General features: G+C 40.1%; 1 long non-coding RNA gene across 2 annotated transcripts; it reads right to left on the bottom strand.

The window, feature by feature from the left end:
• Window positions 1-242: 242 nt before the first annotated feature.
• Window positions 243-20,774, bottom strand: LOC146665639 (uncharacterized). 2 transcript variants are annotated; one of them, XR_014912639.1, is made up of 3 exons: window positions 20,222-20,774; window positions 18,248-18,429; window positions 243-5,063 (listed from the first exon to the last, which is right to left on the bottom strand). It is a non-coding gene; the product is annotated as an uncharacterized LOC146665639 (long non-coding RNA). The 2 variants fall into 2 exon arrangements; XR_014912640.1 differs by having other exon boundaries at window positions 243-2,215.
• Between the last annotated feature and the right edge of the window lie 306 nt (window positions 20,775-21,080).

Raw genomic sequence — 21,080 nt, 5'->3', positions numbered from 1 at the left:
GGTAGACGTAAAGCCCATCTTGAACATCCGATGACCTGTATAGTGCACTCTATGTAATATTTTGTATTGAATTAATTGAAGACTGGGATTTCTAATTAGATGAAAGGTTTTTAAGCAAATCTGAGACCAGAAGTTTAGGTCTAAGTTAACTGATAAATCCGCTTCCCATTTTGCAATAGGAAGTGATATTGATTCATCTGTTTTAGAAAGCATTCTGTATATTAGGAAAGTAATTTGGGGGTTTTAAGAGTAAGAAATTGAACCACACTTGGTGGTGTTTGTAGTTCAACTTGACCCGGTTTAAATTTCTTTTTTACTATGGATTTAATTTGTTGATATTCTAAAAATCTTTTCTTGTTGATCCCATATTGTGTAACTAGTCTGTCAAATGAAATAAATTCTGTTCCTTCTAGTATATGTTCTAAATATTTGATTCCTTTACCACTCCAATCTGAAAAGTTTATCATATTATTGTTTTGTAATATGTCAGGGTTGTTCCAGATAGGTGTACGTTTGCATGGGATTAATGAAGACGCTGTCAATTTTAGAAACTCCCACCATGCTGTCAGAGAAGCGCTGATGTTGATGCTTTTAAAGCATTCATGTCGTTGGATGTTTGAGCTGATAAATGGTAGGTCTGAGATCTCTAGATTATTGCAAAGTGCTTGTTCAGCCAAAACCCCTGAACAGAGAAAACATTTTTATCAACTTGAAATGGGAAAAAACTACGGCGGCCCCTAGCACGTACAAACTCCAAAACACTTGCAAACTCCAAAACACTTGCAAAATCCAAAACACTTGCAAAATCCAAAACACTTGCAAACTAAAAAACACATGCAAATTCCAAAACACAACGGAAGTGCTCCAGGACGCTAGGGGCGGTGTTGAGCTCGATTTGCAAAATAAACGGCAAGTTTGTCTGTATGGGACAGTCTAGTCTCCGTCACGCTTCCCAGGTTGCCTAGCAACCATGATACTAACCGCTGGAAACGTGTCATACAACTTGGTTTGACAGAAATGAGGGAGAACATATTTTGTTCATTTGTTTGTTTGTTTCTACAAGAGCTCTGTGTGATTTGATAAGTATCTGAGGTAAAACATGATTTTTGGGCTTAATTTCTGTACTGAACAGTCATTTAAGATTAGTTAGTAAATAACAATTAGCTAATGTTGTTCATGAGACTAAAGTCATCTCACTTTGGTAATGTAAATATAATATGGCCAATATTATAGTTATTATATTAGTCATTATTAGCTATTACAGCAGTGAACATGAAATACTGAGCCTCAGTACAGATTCAAGTTGCAGCTATTTATATGTCTTATCATCTTAAATCTTCACTCAAAGACAAGTATCTTTGACAGTGCATATATAGGTGTATCATATATAAGAGACAAATCTTTTTCCTTCATTATGTTGGCATTACTAAATTTGGCTCATTGCTTACATATATTTATAAAAAGAAAATGTACAAGCTGTGATAACTGTTTCTGATAGAATGAAGAGTAGACTGATATATGAAATATTCCTTTATTGGGTGAGAAAATCAGACCATGTCATAACTGCTTTAAGTCATACAGAATAGATATCAGAGCCTTAAACAGGCTGACTTCTGCTAAATGGGTCAAACTGGGCAGAAAGTATACAAACACATAACATCCTTATAGAATATGATGTAACACTATAGATCAACTTACCTCAGAATATATAAAGCACATAAACAATTACAGCAATATGATGCAACAAACACAGCAGTGCTACTGATCCAAAATACTCAAAGCTTCATAGAACTGGAACAAACATTTATTTTTAGTTCCATTCTGCTGCTGATACATACTTTAGGTTTCTGAACATTAAACTTGTTGCTGCCTTTCATAGTGTGTAACTTGAAGGCCTTGAGTACTTTCTCCCACACTGAAAACACTGGGAGGATACAATTATTTGAAAATTACCTAATAAAACTGATTCAGGACAGACAATTACTTATAACTTTCCTAGCAGTCCTTCACAACCAGGGAACAGTCTGTCTATTCTCTCCATCTGTCAGCTGCTGCTGGCTCTTCCTCCTCCTCTTCCTCACACACTGCTGAGTTTGTCCTGGTGGATCATCAGGGGTGCAAAGCCTCACAGATGATGTGCAGCAGTGGGTCCCTCAGTCTGTCCTCACTCTGGACACTTGCAGTTGTCACACATGGAAATCAAATGTGTGATAAGCTGCAGGATTCAAACACAAGTGTAACTTATTAATACATGTTCATACTTTTATTACACAATCAGAGAGAAAGAAACAGAGAGAGAGTGCAAGACAGACAGGTGACAGTCTCAGGTGTATACACTGCTACAATACAGCACAAAAGAAGGAGGATTTAGTGTTTGTGTTATTACGAAACAAGAAGAGTTCCCAGATGGTACAGTGGACACATGTGTGACTGCTGTGATTAAAGCATCTTTCTTTCAGCTTAACGAGTGAACCGTCAGCTCGTTCAAACACACGTTAAAGTCCGTTTGGCTCGACACCACCGAACAATACAACATAGCTAACATTAACAGTGCAGTGAATCCTGCTTGTGCCATGATATTCAGGACTGCAAACCGAGCAGCATCACTGACTTTCGTTTTTGTGGATATATGACTGACTTTAATTATCCATAAAATCATCACATTCTCTGTAAGATTAAAGTCAACTATTGAACGGCGTATATTTTGAAGTAAAGGCTTTAAAACCAAGTTAGTACAGACATCGCTAATGTCACATAACTTTCCGACATGTGGCCAACAGTACTGTTTTAATGTTCATCATTATAAAAACATTTGCGCATAAATAAGTGACATAATATTCAGTACTTACTTCTGAAAGTTTACTCATCGGCGGCTCTGCTTCCGCCGTTTATTTTGGCAAAATTATCCACACCACCGCCGCGCTATGAAGTCTGGGATATGTTGGGCCATGAAGGCTACACTGACTCATCCTTAAAATTCAGGGAAATTAAGGACACATTTGAGGGCCACATTTCGAGCAGCCTTTGAATTGGGACAGCCTTCGTCGTGTCGCTGTGACGTAATCGGCCTTAAAATGTGGCCTTTAAGGCTGCAGACCCTGAATTGGGCTGCAGACCCTGAATTGGGATACAGCCCAAATCCGGTCATTGGTACTTCCTGGCTTGTGTAGTTACTAGGTAACAAAAGCTCAACACTGCCCCTAGCGTCCTGGAGCACTTCCGTTGTGTTTTGGAATTTGCATGTGTTTTGGAGTTTGCAAGTGTTTTGGAGTTTGCAAGTGTTTTGGATTTTGCATGTGTTTTGGAGTTTGCAAGTGTTTTGGAGTTTGCATGTGTTTTGGATTTTGCATGTGTTTTGGAGTATGCAAGTGTTTTGGAGTTTGTAAGTGTTTTGGAGTTTGCAAGTGTTTTGGAGTTTGCAAGTGTTTTGGAGTTTGCAAGTGTTTTGGATTTTGCATGTGTTTTGGAGTATGCAAGTGTTTTGGAGTTTGCAAGTGTTTTGGATTTTGCATGTGTTTTGGAGTTTGCAAGTGTTTTGGAGTTTGCAAGTGTTTTGGAGTTTGCAAGTGTTTTGGAGTTTGTACGTGCTGCACCTAGACCCAGGAGATGTAACCCTTTTCTCTGGGGTGGAGGCAAGCGGACCACCTTCTTATCTGCAGTAGCAGGGAGGCCTCGCATCCCAGACCCCAATCTGACGGCCAGCACCTCCTCCCAGCCCTAGCCCTGATGGCTAACACAACCGGGGTGAAGACCCCAAACCTCCCTCCGCCCGCTCATATGTAGTGTTGCTGTTCTAAAGTGCATTTAAAACACAGGAGAGCATGGTTCCTGCTTCCTGTCAGAGAGCAGCACGGCTCCTCCCGAAAACCCTTAATGTCTAAATGCATTTAAAATTGAGGGTAGGGCACCAGCGCCATCCTCTGGATGCTGTAAAACGTGCCCACCCCCAAGGCCCTATATGTATGTGTTATGTGAGAGTGTGAGTAATGTGGATGTCTAGGTTGCAGAATAAAATTGAGGCACAGGCAGAAGGGGACAGAGGGGGAGTGGCTCCCCTGCACCCTGGTGACATACCTGCACCCCAAACCCTGTGTGTGTGGGTGGGTGTGGTAGAGCAGGAATAGGGAGGTTTAGTCTTAATCGAAGTAATATCAGCCGCGACAGTCTGCAGCGTACTTCCAATTTTTAATACTTCAGTCAGCACATTGTCTGCATATGGAGATTCCTGGCCTCGCTGTTCCGCTTGGCCTTGTTGTTCACTACCATCTTGCAAGCCACTGCGGGTGCCGGGTTTCTCCCTATTTTGCTTCGGAGCCATAGCTGTCTCGAGCTACTTCTCTTTATAAAGATGACAGCAGCACCTTGTACGGCTTGCGTTGAAAGAAAAAAGATCCAAGTACAAGGTCAGGTTACACCAATTAATCTAGAAATGCCTAAAAACACACAAGGATGTCGCTCATCTCTTAAAATGTGAAGGTTAGTGCACTAAATGCAACACAGGGTATATGTGTCAGTCATGTGATCAGGTCTTACCAGGTTGTGAGGCCAGAGTGCAGTGTAGGTTTTCACATATATAGTCATACTTGTTTGCAGGTTTTTAATGACAAACGCAGAGCCCATCAGCAGGACAAATTGAAGGCTCACAGTGATGAGTCACACTAGGTGGCCAACGGCTAGGGTGGAGTCCTGCTAATGGTTGGTGCCAGAAGGCCAGCAACAGCGTCAAAGGAAAAATAGGAGGATAAAGTAAGACATCTGGTAGTCTGGCAGGAGCTGAGGACAGCAACCCTCAAATGACTTGGCAGGAGGCTACCAAGAAGAGGGGAAGATCCATGGGCTCAGGCAACACATAACTTTGGCTTGGACACTTCAAAGTCTTCATTTTGCTTTCCTTAAGCCATTCAATGGTGGACTTGCTGTTGTTTTTTGGATCATTGTCCTGCTGCAGAACCAAATGCGCTTCAGCTGGAGATCACAAGCAGATGGTGAGACATTCTCCTTCAGGAAGTTTTAGCAGACGGCAGAATTCATGGTTCCATTTACCACAGCAAGTGTTCCAAGTCCTGAGGAGGCAGAACACCCCCAGACCATCACACTACCATCAACGTATTTTACTGCAAGTATGATGTTCCTTTTCTGAAATGCTACGTTACTTTTAAGTCAGATATAATGGGACACACACCTTCTAAAAAATTAAACTTTTAACTTGTCAGTTGAGTATTTTTTTTTCAAGATAGTTTCTGGCAAAAGTGTTCCTTTTGCTCAGCAGTGGTTTTTGTCTTGGAAATCTATCATGCAGGCCATTTTTTTGACCAGTCTTTTTCTTATGATAGAGTCAAGAACACTGACCTTAACTGAGGCAAGTGAGGCCTGCAGGTTTTTGGATGTTGTTCTGGGGCGTTTTGTGACCTCTTAGATCAGGGGTGCCCAATCCCAGTCCTCGAGAGCTACTGTCCTGCAGTTTTTAGATGCATCCCTACTCCCAACACAGCTGAATCAAATAGTTGGATTACCTCTTCGGCATGCCATCAAGTCTGGCAAAGGCCTGATAACGAAGCATTCATTTGATTCAGGTGTGCTGGAACAAGGACGCATCTAAAAGCTGCAGAGCAGTAGCTCTCGAGGACTGGGATTGGGCACCCCTGTCTTAGATGAAGTGTCTCTGCACTAGGGCTGGGCGATATGACCCAAAATTCATATCTCGATATTTTTTAGCTGGATGGTGATATAAGATATATATCTCGATATTTTTTTTAAAGCCATAAGTTAAGAACAAAAAGAGAGTTCTTAGTCACACTGTGTCCCAGATGTCACACGGGCACTTTTATTTACATACAGCATAGATGTACATGAAGAAATTACTCAAAAATAAATTATCAGCATTTATTAAATAATCATGGTCCATAAATAAAAGAAAACAATGTTGTTTTTGTGCATAACAAAAAGCTCACAATTGTGCAGTCAAAATGTAAACTAATAGACGCTGAGCATAATAACAAAGAGACAGATTTCACAGCTGCACCACGTCTCTGAACAGGTGCCATTTGTGGTCCTTATACACACACAGTACGGTAATATTACGTTGAAGCACAGTACATATCACTCCGCGAGGCTCCTCCTCAGTAGCCACAATCCTCCAACAATCCATCAAGCGGTGCAGCTCCGTAGCTTAGCAAAGTCATATTAAAACATTTTTTGACAGATTGCTGAGCGCTGTGTACCACATAAAATCGGTTCGCGGTCAGTAAGCACAACCAGAATTCATACATAAGGCGCACTGTCGATTTTTGAGAAAATGAAAGGATTTTAGGCCGTGCACCCCTTCCGGGCTGCATGTCGTTAGCGCGGTTAGCTCGTTAACACGTTGACACCGTCCAGCCCCACGCACGGGGCGATCCGCGGTAACTCGCTTTCATCTTGTCATTGCCTGCAGGTGAAGCTATGGGGGAGGGGGGGGGGGTTGTGTTCAGTGAAGGAGAGGCGAGGCCGAGTAACGTTGCGTAGAGACAAAAGTGGACGAAAAAGAGGCAAACCTGCGGCTCCACAAGTATAATTATAACGTAACATAGACTACATCGATATAAACGATATTGTCACATCTTATATCTCGTATGAAAATATATCGATATTTTTAAAAAACTCGATATATCGCCCAGCCCTACTCTGCACTCTTGGGATAATCACTTTTTTCACACTGAATTTTTTTCTTGTTAAGCATAAACACCTTTATATACAGAATATACAGTCTCTGGAAGGATTAGCACAGCAGTCTCTGAATAAAATGACCGAGTAAGAACAAACAGATATTGAAACAGACAATTCAGTAACATCGTGAATTTTCATGAATGTCTTTGAAGGCAATGCAAAAAACAGCTTTGGACGGCTGGGAAATGTGCAGCTGAGTTTTCTTCTGGACCGACTCATAAACCGAGAGCATTGTTATTTTTTTTTTTAACTCAGAAAGACCAGACGTTTAGAAGTCAGAGCTGATTAGCTCTGAGATTTGCAACTCTGAGTTTCCCATTCCAGAACAGACAATCAGAGTAAGTTCAACTCTGAGTGTTCAACCAGAGCTAAGTGCATGTGTGAGTAGGATTTACCATGGCAACAAGTAAATAAAAAGCAGAGCCTCCGTGTTAATCCAGTGGACTGAGGGATATGAATCCATGTCAGTGCTGACCAATGTTCCCTCTAAGCTGCGCACATGCGCAATTGCACACTGCTGGCACGGTCTCTGCGCACAGAAAATCTGCATTGCGCACAAAAACAAAATCTAACCTGAATCGAAATTAACATTAATACTTTAACAATTCTGTTTTGCAGTGTTAGTCAGTAAGAGACTGGCTGCTCCTGTATGGGATTAGAATGATGCCACCTTATCCCATAGTCCAGCCAATCATGCGATTCACATTCGTATATACGCAGCTAATCAACGTCGTTGACAGGCTGTGACAGCGTCCTTATGTGCCGACGCCGGTGTTTTAGCTAGCAAAGCGGCTGATGTGGAGTGAAGCCACGTTAATGACAACGTGTACAACCATTGGAGATGTGAGCAGGACAGACGGAACAATTGACGGAAAAAGTGTGGACTTTATACCAGTTTTTAAATTGTGTTGATAGGCCACGTAAAACCAGAGCTATGATAAAAATATCTGCAATGTTTGGTTTTCTTCCTGAATACTGTCGTTGTTTATATTTACTGCAGGAAGAAACGGTAAAAACGGGGTTTTATAAGGAAAACGCTCAAAAGCCTGTGAGCAAAAACAAAACCAAAATACCCCCCACCCTTTCCTATTGGTGGAAAAATGCACCATGTCGACCAATCAAAAAATGAGATGGCAACATGGCATTTAGTTATTTAGGAAGGGGGGAAGTTTTAGGAGTGACAGTGGTGTTTTGAGATGTGAGAGATTTTGCGCAAATCCTGTGTAGTTAGTGTGTAGTGTAGTCAATAGTTTTGTTGTGTGTGTCAGAACAATGAGGCGACTGCTGAATGTTACAGGTGTTACAGGAGTGATACATCTCCTGTTGTCAGGCCTGCAGGTATCAGGCTGTTGTTCTACTTTATCTCATAGTGGACAGAAATTATTTTTTTATTTTTTAGAGTGGCACAAATAAATTGTGTGGCATCAAATTTGATGCAGAACAGCTGAATGTCTTGAAAATAGTTTGAAATGTTTATTTAAAAAAAACGTCTTGGCTGCATTTTTAGGTAAACAGTAGCTAAAAACTTTGTAGTTTGCAAAACTCAGTTAGATCCAATTAGAGGGAACATTGGTGCTGACCACCATATTTATCATTAAACACACGAGGGGAGAAAAGCGTGATTTAAATCAGCTTAGGTCTAGCTTTTAATAAATAATTATCTGACACCCAAAGTTTTAATTTGATGTAAAATGAATAGAAGTCAATTACTGTATATAGTAACTATTAAGTCTAATATATATACCCTAGTAAGCTATAGTACTTTTTCCTTTGGGAAGGTACCATCTGTGCAGTCTGCAATTTTGTTGAAGAAAGATGTTGAATCTATTTAATATTCCTTGAAAAATAATTGATTTCTGTGCATTTTTTTTCACACTGCATCAAATTAAGGTTGATTACGTCGATTAAGCATCATGAGGTGGAGCGTGAGGGGTGGTTCCCTATTTTTTATTTATTTATTTTTGTTGTTGCTGGGAGTTGGAACCCTATTAGTTAGGTTGCTTAATATTTACGCTAAGTACTCTTTAAAATACCAGAATAGGGAGGATGGTGTAGGTTTAAGTTTATTAGATTGATCAGTATTGCTGAACTATGAAATTTTTTTTTTTTGCATACAGGTATAACAGAATAGCTTTAGTGTAGTTGTTGTTTTAAACTTGAGTATGAACTTATACAAAATGCAGCAAGATATTTAAAAAACAGTTTTGTTGATTAAAAAACACTATATCGGATTCATATCGGTATCGGCAGATATCCAAATTTAGGATATCGGTATCGGTATCGGACATAAAAAAGTGGTATCGTGCCATCTCTAGTGGACATAGCCAAAAAATATGTGTGAAACTCTGCACACAAGTTTCAAGTTAGAAGTACGAATTTTGACCACAATTTGAGCCCATAGAGATCTGTGTGTTTACAGTATGTGTGTGTGTGTGTGTGTAATGTGGATAGCAGCATGCATGCTGAGTTTTTTCAAATGTCACCTTAAATTGATTTTTAAAACCAGATGTCACAAATGTCAAGTGGATTGACTGTGAATCAGAGGAATGCCACACACTCATATGATTGCAATTTGTCAATCACCACATAGGCCTGACCTGGAGCCTGTTCTCTGGAGTGTTGATGTAACCCATCATTTTGAAGCCTCGTGTTTTTGTATTTCTGGATTACGGTATCTAGCTTTTGGTTTTGGAGCGGATATCCCATATGGAAAAGAAATAGGAAAAACTTATAAAAGACTTGCATCAGCTTTAGCTTGCTTCGTATAGTGAATCATATAAGGCTTATATGATTTACACATGAAAGTGGCAATTTTCTCATTACTTTCGTATATTTTTTTTAGGAAGTATCCAAAACATCCAAGTTTCATTTATATAATTTTTCAAGGGATCTTATATCTCACTCTTGTATGCTTTTCATACAAGTTTCACACAAGACAGATACAAACTTTATAAGATTTATATATACCGTATTTCCCGGACTACAAAGCGCACCTGAATATTAGCCGCACAAGCTAAAATCAGGGGAAAATCCTGTTTTGTACATACATTAGCCGCACCTGACCAAAAGCCGCAGGTGTTTCAATGTTGACTTATCATATGTAAGAGAATGTGCACAAAGGGAATTGTCAGGAAAGAGATGGCTGTTTGGAGACACACCCCTTTTATTAATATTTTGAAAAACAAGTTATGGGTACATATTTGCATAACTTTTTAGGTATATGTACAAGTAGCGGTAATTACAAGTACGAAACATGTACTGTGCTTCATAAATGAGTAACAAATGTAGTACATAACAATAACCTACAGCACACCAGAAAAATAGATTCGGCCTACCTTTTAGGCTCAGGTGCAGTGACACAGCTTTAACAAGAAGAAAGGTCAGTCATTCACCACCATCTTTCTCTTCTTCCTGCACACTGAAACCACCAAAGTCCTCTCCTCCAGTGTCGGATACGAACAGGCTCAGGATGGCTACGTCATCCACTCTCAGCTTCTTTCCTTTGTTGTCACTTTTAAAACCAAAGAAATCCTCGTTGTCAGTGTCAGAGTTGAACACCCTCTGAAGGGCCGTGGCGGTGTCCTCCTCTCCATCATGCAGCAGTCCAGCCCTTCGAAATCCGTTGGTGATCATGGATGTTTTCACACTTTTCCACGCTGTCAGATTCCACCGGTGGAGTTGAGCATAACTTGCTTTTTGCAAGTTATGCTCATCATCCACGCCGCTCATCATCCACGCCTCCTGCTGAACGCATAGCGCTACTTTGAAGTTTGTTTTTCGCGCTACTTGTACAGCACTATGTTGCCTGGCGGATGGACATGTGACCAACATACCACTCTTTAACCCCGATACTGTGTGTCTGATCACATGCCCTTCCACCAGGCAACGTAGTGCCGTACAACAGCGGAACAAACAAAACAAATCGTCTTACGATATGTCAAAAATCATGGACAATCCATAGAAAAGCCGCACCTGACTAAAAGCCGCAGGGTTCAAAGCTTGTGCAAAAAGTAGCGGCTTATAGCCCGACAATTACGGTATATCTTTTCCATATGGGATGACCATAACTAAACATATCTACTGATAAAACTAAGCTGCTAACTCTTCAGTGTTGATTAGTACCAAAAGCTGAAGATCATTTTCTGAATCTAAAATGATTCTGTAATGAAACACACTGAAATTAGTCATGGTTTTTTGGGTACATGTCATCATTTATCTTCTAAATGGGACTATAATTTACAAAATGAATGTCACACTGTTTAATAATTGCTGGGATATCTTCCAGACCACAGGTTCTCTCACCTTGACCGTGAGTTGGATAAGTGGATAAGGATAAGTATCAGGCTGGATCAGGCACGTGCAGAGGGGGGGGGGGGCTAGAGGGGCTTGAGCACCCGCCCCTTTCCTGATGGGTGCCCAAGGTGCCCTTTTGTTGAGGCAACTTTTTAAAAAAAGATTTTTAAAAAATTTTTTTTTTAATGTGTGTGTGCGTGCAGAGTCTTGTCTGTGCCCCTCAACAATAATATTTAACTATTAATCACAGTTTTGCTAAATAAAAGGATCTGGCTTGCATCAGTCACATGATCAGATTTAACCAATGATCGCCCTTGACGGCAGAACGCGCTGGTTACGAGCCGGGAACGAGCTCACAAAGAGCACGCGCATTTTTTGCGGTCCGGAGCAGTAGGAGAAACACAAGTTAACTCAGAGACACAGACTGATGCGACAAAACCAGTAAGTAGGTGTACAGCGCACACTGTAGTGTGTAGCACACAGGAGTATCAGCTTATTACGTACACGTTGGTAAGCTGTCTTGTTGCAACTGACGAACTGAAACAAACGAGCGTGCTGTGTGTGCAACAGCGTGACAAACATTACCTGTCCTTTTATTAACTGCACAAGTAGTGCTGGTCACAGCTGCTGGCTACCTGTGTAAGGCTGTCATGGGTCTGTAGCTCTGTCACCGTTTTAGGGAACATATTTAGTTTTAAAGTATTTAGAAACATATTTAGTTTTAAAGCAAGTTACAGGGCTTTTCCTGCCTTTCTGGAGGGATTATATTTCACTAAAAAACGATCTAATATGCATGTCCACATAATTATGCATTATTATAATTATAATATATTAAAACACACTGTATTTTAAAGAACATACATTAAGAAGCAGATTATATTAGATTTATATTTTAAATAAGACAAAATTTGGATTTTACAGCAGTAAAATGATTGTATCTCTACAGTTTAAAAATGTAATAAGCTTTGCCCCTGCACAGAGTGGATAGTGAAACAAATGGAATCATCATAATGACATTATTTCATATTTATTACTTCCCCCTCCTCATTGCTTTATTATTGTAGCTCTAGTAATAAATAATAATAAAAAAAAAGATTCTGGATCAGCACCATGATGCCCATAGTATATACAGTATTCTGAAGAAGGTCTAAAATGTCACTGTGTGTGCATGTGTGTGTTTTATTTAGCTGGATTTAAAAAAATATTACTCATGATATAACATTGTCCAGACATGCCTGGTAAGGACATGAGGAGGAAACAGTAGGAGCTGTGTGAGGCTACTAAAGGCAGGGCTATGACATTTTTCTGTCATCATTTAGATTAAGTGCAAGAGTTGTTAGGTGTGGATAATTAGATTATAGTTTATTGCAATAGCAAGTTGTGCCTTGTTCTCAGATAGACAGCAAGTGGAGAGTGATATATGAAATGATGGGATGGAAGGAAGAAGAGAAGCAAAGAGTGAATCACAGGCAGAGCCTAAATTATTTCTCACAGTTTTTTGTTGCCTTATGGTTCCAAGTGCTGTCACCAATCTTTGCATTTTGTTATTATCTCATGACACTTGTTTAATCAGCTACCATCTCTCCTATGAACTTTTTAATGTCTACAGTCTCAGATCAACACAGCCCTGCCCTCCAGCACTATCCACAGCAACCCCTCAACAGCAACATTGTACCCATCAGGTAAAGCATCAGCTACGTTTGCTTTGCCTTGTTGCCCATATTAGATTCTTGATGAATGTGTGTTGTTGTTATTCAGCCTGGTTCAATGTGCCCCTTTTTAACTTTGAGCACCCGCCCCTTTAAACCTCTCTGCACAGCCCTGAGCTGGATTAAGAAAATGTATGGATCTGTGCGGCGGGGCATGGTTCATGGTCTGGCTGTGGGGAAGGCTGATACACCTGAGCTCATTCAGCTCATAAGTTGGTGCTGGCTCCAGTTGTAGTTGTTGTATTGTGTATTCAGCTGGGAGCTGAAAAGCTGCAAGCCTGTAGAAAGAACAACAACTGGAAGTAAAGTCTGTGTAGAGTGCAAATATGTGGTCGGGTCCATCTTTGATGCCACAATCTTTAATGAAGACTTAAAACTAGCCCCTGACATATTCTACACGCGGCTGTGGTCACTTAAAATCAACATCAGACAACTTAAGATGTTTTTTTGATAACAAAACTAAAAGTAGGATGAAATCACACTGTTAAATTGGATTTGTGTGTCGATACTTCCATATTATTAAGTTTCAGGTCAGGTGCTTTTATATTGTGATTTTCTTTAGAAAGGTAAGCATCACTCACAGCAAGAGAGCAATGAAAGGTCGCTGGATAAAAAGGAACAAAGTATTAAAAATCCTTCAAAAATGTATTTATGTGAATGCAGAAAAGATTAGACCTCAGAGATGAAAAGATTTTTGGTGAGAAAAACTGGATATGAGTTTTTTATTTAAAAGTGTCAAACTAAGCGAGAAAGCAGAGGTAGAAACACAGGCAAGCAGGATATCAGCAAGTAACTTGATCTTTATACCAATTTAATTTCTTATGAATCAGTAAGTGATATATTATTTATTAAACAGACCAAAAAGCTCTGAATTCAAATTGGGAGATATGTGACTTCAGATTCAACAGTTTAAATGATGCTTCAGTTATTCAGCACACCGATAATAATGCGCTGAAACAATTTCTTAACAACTTTCCTCTTCTGCAAGTAATAACATGATCCTTAAAGTCTTTCTATTTGTATTTACATCAGACTTGCATGCAGACTAGGTCTACTTTTGAATTATTTTTTATATTTCACCATTATTAGTCAACAGGTGAAAGAATGAAAAGTTTAAAACGTTTATCAGAATCTAATAAAACACTCGATTATAATCCTTCAGATTCTGCTGAGTCTTAATTAATGACGTATGGTGGTCCTGAAAGGCCAACCAACAGCAGCTCAAGAAACGCCAACAAAAAGAAAAATGTTGAAAAAGCACAACGACACAACAGAGTTTTGTGTCGTTGTTTCCTATTGTTTCCCCAGAAATCTTCCGTTTTGTTTCATATTTTTTTCTCTTTTTTTTTTTTGCTGTTTTTTCCATTTTTACTGTGTTTTGTCTGATTTTGCAACATGTTTCTGTTTGCTTTTGTTTTTGTTAAGCCGCAGCACATTTGAAAAGAAAGATAAAGTATGTAGGCTGGAAAAAAAATTAGCTCCAAAAAGGCACAAACCAACTCACCATCTTTGTATCTCACTTATTTAAACCTCAGTGTTGCCAAGTTAGCTTTAATAACATTAAGACAACGTTTAAATTCATTTCAAACCAAAAACACACTCCAAACCAGAGTGATGTGACATCAAGTCCTTGAAACAGGTCAGTCAAGAAGAATTGTTTTCTCAGAGTTCATTCATATGAGCATGGTTTGAATATACCCATATGGAAAAGAAATAGGAAAAACGTATAAAAGACTTGCATCAGCTTTAGCTTGCTTCATATAGTGAATCATATAAGGCTTATATGATTTACTCATGAAAGTGGCCACTTTCTCATTACTTTCATATATTGTTTTAGGAAGTATCCAAAACATCCAAGTTTCATTTATATAATTTTTCAATGGCCTGCGTTTGTATAGCGCTTTTACTCAGTCCCTAAGGACCTCAAAACGCTTTACACTACATTCAGTCATTCACCCACACATTAGCAATGGCAAGCTACATTGTAGCCACAGCTGCCCTGGGGCGCACTGACAGAGGCGAGGCTGCCGGACACTGGCGCCACCGGGCTCTCTGACCACCACCAGTAGGCAACATGGGGTTAGTATCTTGCCCAAGGATATTTGGCACACAGCCAGGAGGCAGCCTGGGATCGAACCACCAACCTTCTGATTAGTGGCTGACCTGCTCTGCCACCTGAGCTACAGCCACCAAGGGATCTTATATCTGCTTTCACTCTTGTATGCTTTTCATACAAGTTTCACACAAGACAGATACAAACTTTATAAGATTTATATATATATATATATATATATATATCTTTTCCATATGGGATACTGCTGGATTTGTTACCACCATCAGGCCATGTGCATAGAACCCAATGATGGTGACGGTACGTGAAACAATAAAAGGAAAGACTCTTACAAACTGCTGAAGGCAACAAACACAACTTTAGCTCCTGTGAGTTGTTCATGATGCCTAGATAAGATTGTAATGAGACTCATTAATAATCACTTACAGATCGGAGGTTGGGGTTGGAGGAATGTGAACCTTCATCAGTTTAAGCATGTAAACTTTCACGCTCTCTGTGATGTTCGTGGGCCACTTTTGGTGGAGAAAACGTGATGTTTCGACTTGTCTTGTGTTCATTTGTTTGGACACATCATGTCATGAACGCAGTCAGGGTTTATTCTGCACTGCTGTCATCTTAGGACTGACAAATCAGGGGGTGCAGTACGTTTATTATTGTAATTAAAAGGCTGATTTGTTGACTGTGTTGCTGCTCCAACCACGATTGATGACAATGTAAAAAACTTTTTATCTTTGTCCACAAAGATGGCTGATTGAAGCAAACTCATGTCTAAAACATCACAGTATAATGCAACAACTTTACCCAACTGCAGCTCGGCAAACAAGGGTCACTTTTGTCCACATATGTATGCTTAAAAGCCCTTCAAACTCATTCTGCTGGGAAACTTTCCCCCTAGAGGCTGTTAGTTTAAAGCCCTAAATGTAAAATATGAAAAAGTTGCGCACAAAAAAAAAATTCCACATTTTTCCAGCTTATGTATAAGTTACACTGCTGTCATACACTCTCGTCAGTCTTTTTTTCCGCTCTTTGAGGTCCTTCAAACTCATTCTGCTGGGGAAACTTTCCCCCTAGATTCTGTTAGTTTAAAGCCCTAAATGTAAAATATGAAAAAGTTGAGCACAAAAAAAAAATTCCACATTTTTCCAGCTTATGTATAAGTTACACTGCTGTCATACGCTCTCGTCAGTCTTTTTTTCCGCTCTTTGAGGTCCTTCAAACTCATTCTGCTGGGGAAACTTTCCCCCTAGATTCTGTTAGTTTAAAGCCCTAAATGTCAAATATGAAAAAGTTGAGCACTAAAATAAATTCCACATTTTTCCAGCTTCCAGTGGGGCGATCGTGGCTCAAGAGTTGGGAGTTCGCCTTGTAATCGGAAGGTTGCCGGTTCGAGCCCCGGCTTGGACAGTCTCGGTCGTTGTGTCCTTGGGCAAGACACTTCACCCGTTGCCTACTGGTGGTGGTCAGAGGGCCCGGTGGCGCCAGTGTCCGGCAGCCTCACCTCTGTCAGTGCGCCCCAGGGTGGCTGTGGCTACAATGTAGCTTGCCATCACCAGTGTGTGAATGTGTGTGTGAATGGGTGGATGACTGGATATGTAAAGCGCTTTGGGGTCCTTAGGGACTAGTAAAGCGCTATATAAATACACGCCATTTACCATTTATGTATAAGTTACACTGCTGTCATACGCTCTCGTCAGTCTTTTTTTCCTCTCTTTGAGGCCCCAATCATCAGTGACAGCAGTAATTCTTGGCTGCTTGACAGATGATGCAGCTCCTGTTCCATTTCTGTAGTTAAGACGTCAAAAGACAACTTTGATTATACGTTAACAAAAAAAAAAAAAAAACACGAATCACAAGCTGTCAGAAACTTGTGAAGCTTACATTTGGCTGAGTCTAAGAGAAATTCTAGAAAGTGACCAATAAATGCAAGCAACCTATAATGCTATTCTCAGGACCAGATACCTCTATTCTTAAAACAATAATAAATATAGAAGATCAAACATATTCCTAAACATTGCCCTATACTTGGAAAAAGTAAGTGTTTATCAGCTGCTTCTTCTTCTTCTTACTGTTTAATAATAAGTTCTGACAATAAGATGTTTTTCACATTCAGCAACAGCAGGTTCCACAGGGCTTTAAATGAGGGCCACTGTTAAAATCTTGGATATATTAATATATGAGCAAACTGCACTACAAAGTAAAATATTAACTCCAAATATTTAGTCCAAATTGAAATATTAAGACCAAAATCTGACTTTTACATTTCTTTCATCCATCCATTTTCTAGTGTTTATTTGGGTCTGGGTTGCAGGGGCTGCAGTCTAAACTGGGATGCCCAGACCTCCTTCTCCTCAGGTGTTCCTGCGCCAGGTGACATATTTAATCTTTCCAGTGTCTCCTGGATCTGCCCGAGAGCCTCCTCATGGTAGGACATCCCAAAACTCCTCACTTAGGTGGCACCCAGGAGGCACCCTAGTATTGCCAGATCACCTCAACTGGCTCCTTTTGATGTGGAAGAGTAACACCTCCTCAAGCACATAGTGATCTAAAAACTGATCAACTGAATAAATGCTTGGTTTTCTGTTTGTTGATGGTTACATATATATGAAGAAGCAGCAGTAATCCGGTTGTTCAGTCTGACGTCACTAGCCGTGTCTGGACCTAAACTCCGCTGCAGGTTCATATATCAAACGATCACTATGGCATTACTGAGAGTTGAAAAACTGTCTAAAGTCTTTCATCTTTAATAAAATGATCTAGCTGGTATATAATGATGTGCTACGTGACCGCTAGCGACACAGCTATGTTAGCATAATATAAACAGCTAACTTTTTTTCCACTCGATAAAAGTTAACGTGTTCTCGGTGGTTAGGAACAAATGTAATCGCATGGCAGGATGCTGTAAAAGGACCAAACTTCAGCCAGGAGAACAACTGAGATAATCCGTCCACATATGAGGTTAGTCATTCATATACTGCTGCATGGGCTGGGCTGTAGTTACATCCTAAGGTTTTAAAAACTGAGCTTAAATAAATAGTTAGCGGTAATAAAAGCCGAGGGAGGTCAACAGTGATCACTGACTGCTTTAGGAGCTTTTTGAGATTAAATAGAAGAAAATACAAAACATTAAACATGTTAATAACACAAAAGCCATATTAAACGCAGACTACTTTAGGCCCGGAAGTAGGATTCCTCACGTCATCACTTAACAATCGGATTGTGTTGGTTTTCAAACGTAAAATTGAGCTAAATCCTCTTCTTCTCAGTTTCACTGTTGGTGTAGTTACTGCTTAGTAGACAGTGAAAGGGATTCATTTATCTGAGAATATTGACTGAAACCTCCCATTTAAGCTTGTCAGAGAGACTGATGTTGGTGTAACCCCAGCTAAATGAGACATGGGCGTGGGCACCACCACGAGCTCCTCCAACCATGTCCTCAGAGAGATCATAACGAACTAAGGAGGAGACTCACCTTGTTTAGTGTTGCTTCAGGGATCCTCAGAGAGGATTATCAACTGCATGACACCAGCAAAAGGTAACTTCAACAAGATCAGCATCGGCACAGGAGAAGGTCAGCTGCCAGTCGAGATGATCACGAGACTCAAAACAGCATCATAGAGGAGCAAATGGCTGATTTCAGAGGGAAGATTTGCTCTGCGGTGGAAGACAAACAGACACACGAGCAGACAGTCAATAAGAGGAAATAAATCAGAGCGAGACAGTTGCAGTCAGCAGGTGGAGTGATGGGGAGGAAACTAATGGTCAACTTCTCTCAGCTCAGTGTGTGTGCGTGTGTGTGCGTGTGTGTGCGTGTGTGTGTGTGTGTGTGTGTGTGTGTGTGTGTGTGTGTGTGTGTGTGTGTGTGTGTGTGACCCCTCAGGTCAGATCTATAATGGAAGATCCTCTCCTCCATCTCACTGCTCTGCCCTTTGCATTCCTACTGACACACATAAATACACCCCCACCTATTTTTTAACTGCACAGACACAGCCTGAGATTACAGCTACAGAGAAACACACAAATCTCTCATTTTATGTATAAAATCACATTAAATCCACATTGTGCATAGATATGCTTTTGAACATGGACAGTTCTACTTTATCCTTAATAGATATTTCTTAATGACATCTTTCCTGTCAGTGTAATTTATACAGCATGAAAGGAAAATATGGCATTCACACATCAATGTGAGCCACAGGCAGCCATGTTGTTTGTGCATAACTACATAGCCACACATTGAATGTATAAAATATAGCTACTGCAACAGGTTTAAGACACCAAATTTTAAAGCCTCAACATCACCATGATGGTCTTTGGATCTCAAAATGGTGCAGCATGCTAAATTATAAACCACAGCTTTAGTTAGCAAGTTGGACATAAGAGTGTACAACTGCAATGCACAAACACAGATATTAGCTATAATCTGTGTACTTGTTATGAATTGGAAAACTATGCACGGAGACCTGTTTTGAAGTGGTCTGTAGATATGTTTATTTCTGCTGTAAATGGGATATTTTAATATGGGAGTCGATGTGAATCGAGTCACTTTGGGAGACACCATCTGGTGGCCACTAGAGGAACTGCAGTCGCTGGCTTCATTTTTCGGCCTCAGGGATTGCCACCTCTATAGGCCACGAGCACAGGAGGTGTCATGGAAGGCAAAACTGAGAAAAATCTGTACATATTTATCAGAAAGTGTTGCTTTCAAATAAATAATAACAAATATTTAAAGTAACCAATGAAACAATCCAGAATTCTAAGGTAATGTAATGTCTGTCTGTTTTCATTTCCAAGGTGTAAAATAATGCAATTTGATCAAAGTTGTTTCTGTGTCTCCGGTCTTTACAAGATGTCTTGTGCTGACAGTGTGTTAGGCACCGGGTTATGAAATGAGTGAGACTTAGTATCTATTTATATTTATTTATTTCAGCGACCATGTATAAAATGCATTAATCGCATAAAGGCAAGGCAAGGCAAGTTTATTTACATAGCACAATTCAACAACAAGGTGATTCAAAGTGCTTTACAGACAGTGTTGGGAAGGTTACTTTTAAAATGTATTCCGTTACAGAATACAGAATACATGCCCCAAAATGTATTCTGTAACGTATTCCGTTACGTTACTCAATGAGAGTAACGTATTCTGAATACTTTGGATTACTTAATATATTATCGTGCTTTTTACAACAACGTGAATGTACTATTGCTGTGTGATTTATTACTATTACTGAAGGTCCGCGACTCCGAACTGTAGTAAAGGGACCTCTGACTAATACGGCGGGGTCCCTGTCGGCTCATAGCCGAAAAATAGCTTTACTTTGTTGTGTGGGTCAATTTTTCTTGCAAGAGACAGAGAGAGGCGTTGAAAGACTGCTCCAACGGAACTTATTGTTTTCGGAGGAAAACACGAACACGGTGTACAGTCGAGTCTTAATAGCTTACTTACAGCTGGGCTCGTCAGGCACTCTTCTTGGCTGCAGTGGTTAATATTATATTTACATGCTTCCAGCTCCCGTTTTTCCTCGACGACAACTCGTACCTTTCCACTCGCCTTTTTCTCCCTCCTCGCGCTCACAGACACATAACGTGTATGGCAGTGCATTCTCCCTGCAGCACGGACTACACTGCCCATGATGCTGCATTCTTTAGAGCTATGCTTGTAGCATTCTGCCTGTTAGCTTAGCACAACAACAACAACGAAAAGGCGCTCTCTCACCCAGGAAACACACAGTCGCAGAGAGAGAGAGAGAGAGAGCGTCGCCCTGTAACCATGGCAACCGTAACGCTGCCGCCTGGAACGAAAGAACGTAGCTGTCAAACAAAACCCAAACAGTCCTGACCCACGACAATATGAAACAGGAAAGTACCGCAGTGTAATCCATTTATTTCAACAAAGTAACTGTATTCTGAATACCACCTTTTTAAACGGTAACTGTAACGGAATACAGTTACTCATATTTTGTATTCTAAATACGTAACGGCGGTACATGTATTCCGTTACTCCCCAACACTGTTTACAGAGACATTAAAAACAAAAACAAATAAAAAGCATGATTTAAAATTGATTAAAAAACAAAACAAAAAAACAGTAGGTAAAATCAGAACAGTAGATAAAATCAGTAGTTAAAATTTAAGTTTTGAAATTTAAGCTTAAAAGTGTCTGAGGCTTTCTGGGAGTTTGTTCCAGATATATGGAGCATAAAAACTGAATGCAGCTTCTCCGTGTCTGGTTCTGACTCTGGGAACTGATAAAAAACCGGATCCAGATGACCTGAGGGATCTGGAAGGTTCATACTGGGTCAGGA

The sequence above is a fragment of the Rhamphochromis longiceps genome, linkage group LG7, assembly GCF_057381845.1.
Source record: "Rhamphochromis longiceps isolate RC_006_pf linkage group LG7, R_longiceps_female_GT1.1, whole genome shotgun sequence".
Lineage (NCBI taxonomy): Eukaryota > Metazoa > Chordata > Actinopteri > Cichliformes > Cichlidae > Rhamphochromis > Rhamphochromis longiceps.
Note: the sequence above shows the minus strand (reverse complement) of the source record. Positions and strands in the feature narration are given on the sequence as shown.